This window comes from Bufo bufo, chromosome 11 (assembly GCF_905171765.1).
Source record: "Bufo bufo chromosome 11, aBufBuf1.1, whole genome shotgun sequence".
Taxonomy (NCBI): Eukaryota; Metazoa; Chordata; class Amphibia; order Anura; family Bufonidae; genus Bufo; species Bufo bufo.
Genome location: NC_053399.1, coordinates 83,483,183 through 83,486,132, shown reverse-complemented (window position 1 = coordinate 83,486,132; position 2,950 = coordinate 83,483,183).

Below are 2,950 nucleotides of genomic sequence, written 5' to 3'. Positions count from 1 at the left end.
CTTTTTTTTTTTTGACCGTGTTAATCTGGGGGGTTGGATCATGGGGTATTTTTATCGAGGAGATTCTTACGAACGCGGCGATACCTAATAAGTCAACTTTTTTTACATTTATTTAGGTTTTAGACTATATTATCCTTATTGATACAAAAAAAAAATTTTTGTATCTCTAAAGTCTAGGTGTCATTTTTTTTTTTTTTTTTTATCTGATTATCTTATGTGGGGGCTCATTTTTTGCGGGACGAGCGGACGGTTTTATTGGCACTATTTTGGGGGCTATATGACTTTATGATCGCTTGCTATTAAACTTTTTGTTATGTAAGGTGACAAAAAAAAATCTTTTTTGCACCTTTTTTTTTTTTTTTTTCTTGACCGTGTTAATCTGGGGGGTTAGGTCATGGGGTATTTTTATAGAGGAGATTATTACCGACGCGGCAATACCTAACATGTCTACTTTTAATAAATTATTTTCATTTTTTTGGGTGTCTCAAGTCTGAGAACCAGTTTTTTTTTCCGATGTCAGTGCTAAATTGGGATATAAATTTAGTACTCCATGGAAGTGTGATACTCCCTGAAGCAACCAATAATGCAGAGGCCCGGATGATCGGGGCACGTGTCACATTGAGTAGTGGTGTCCTTCCGTATCCCCCTCCTGTGACACACTCTGCACCTTTTTTGGGTTCGTCCCTTCTTTCCAGTATGGGGGACCACACCTGGAAAGTGTTGGCCAGGGACGATCCGGGCACCTACAGTTCCCGAGGTACTCCGGCCTGCTCTTTCCCGGTCCGAAAAGATCAGGGCCATGAGGACTGCCTCATAGAACTGCAGGAATGTCCCTGTGCTGCCAGCGCTTCGGGATAGTACAAAAGAGTTGTACATGGCAACCTGCACCAAGTAGACCGCAACTTTTTTGTACCATGTCCGGGTTTTGCGCATGGCGTTATATGGCTTGAGGACTTGATCAGAGAGATCAACTCCTCCCATATACCGATTGTAGGCGACGATACAATCGGGCTTGAGGACCGTTGCCGCGGTACCTCGCACAGGGACAGGGGTGATGCCGTTACCATGAATTGTGGACAGCATAAGGACATCCCTCTTGTCCTTATACCTGACCAGCAACAGGTTTCCAGTGGTAAGGGCACGGGTCTCACCCCTGGGGATAGGTACCTGGAGGGGGAGGGCAGGGAGGCCGCGTTGATTTTTCCGCACGGTCCCACAAGCGAAGGTGGATCTGGCGGCAAGGGACTGGAACAAGGGGATACTGGTATAAAAGTTATCCACGTACAGGTGGTAACCCTTATCCAGCAGTGGGTACATAAGGTCCCACACAAGTTTCCCGGTAACACCCAGAGTGGGGGGACATTCTGGTGGTTGAATCCGGGAATCTCGCCCCTCGTATATACGAAATTTGTAAGTGTACCCTGAGGTACTCTCACAAATTTTGTATAGCTTTACGCCATACCTCGCCCGCTTGGAGGGCACATACTGGCGGAAAATGAGTCTCCCCTTGAACGCAATGAGAGACTCATCAACTGCGACCTCCCTTCCAGGTACATAGGCCTCCATGAATTTGGCCCCAAAGTGATCGATGACCGGCCGTATCTTATACAGACGGTCATGGGCAGGATCACCTCGGGGTGGACATGCTGCATTATCGGAATAATAAACTCCTATAAATGCACAGCACGCCAGCGGTGATGTTGATGCAAATAATTTTATTGAACATATATGCAAAAAAGTATACAATACAAATTTTAAAACCCAGAAGGGAAATACAGACATATGTGGATGAAACAGTACCCCCTATGGCCGGTATATATATTAGTGCATAATAATAGTAAAATTGCCGCTGCTCATGTGTAACATCGGAAACCCTAAAACCATGCTGCAGAGCAGTACCAAATCACAAAATAATGAAAGATACTAATGCAAATGGAAGTGTCCAAAGTTGTAACAATGAACCCAACATTGTATCAAAGGAGCTCAACGGTTCACCTTAGTGCCCTGTGATAAAGCCAGTGAGCGAAACGATCGTCGGGTTGTTCCCCCTAGGCCAGGTTGGTTGCATTGTTCATGTAATGTATATGCCTTGTATGCTGTTTCTGTGACCATTGGTGTCCCTACTGTGCTGCTTTCTTTGATGCTCCTGGATCTCCTTGGTCTTTCAGATTGGCATTCCCACTTGGGATGTCAGTCTGTTCTCACTAAGGTGAACCGTTGAGCTCCTTTGATACAATGTTGGGTTCATTGTTACAACTTTGGACACTTCCATTTGCATTAGTATCTTTCATTATTTTGTGATTTGGTACTGCTCTGCAGCATGGTTTTAGGGTTTCCGATGTTACACATGAGCAGCGGCAATTTTACTATTATTATGCACTAATATATATACCGGCCATAGGGGGTACTGTTTCATCCACATATGTCTGTATTTCCCTTCTGGGTTTTAAAATTTGTATTGTATACTTTTTTGCATATATGTTCAATAAAATTATTTGCATCAACATCACCGCTGGCGTGCTGTGCATTTATAGGAGTTTATGATTTTGTGGCCGTGCGGTGCACATTTTGGCTGGTGACAGCCATTTTTTGGGAGTTTATTATCGGAATAATGCAGACATTTCCGGATGGCCTCAAACCGGGAGCGTGTCATGGCTGTACTGTAAAGTGGGGTCTGGTATAGGACGTCCCCACTCCAGTACAGCCTGACACTGGGTTTCTTGACCAGGCCCATATGCAGCACGAGGCCCCAAAATGTCCTCATTTCGGCTGCACTGACCGGCGTCCAGCCACCGGGCCTGGCCAAAAAGGAGCCCGGGTGTTGAGCGACGAACTGTTGGGCGTACAGATTCGTCTGCTCCACCATCAGATTTACCAGTGGGTCACTGAAAAAATGACAAAAAAAGTCATATTCAGTGTAGCCCACTGTGGAAATCTGGATTCCTGATTG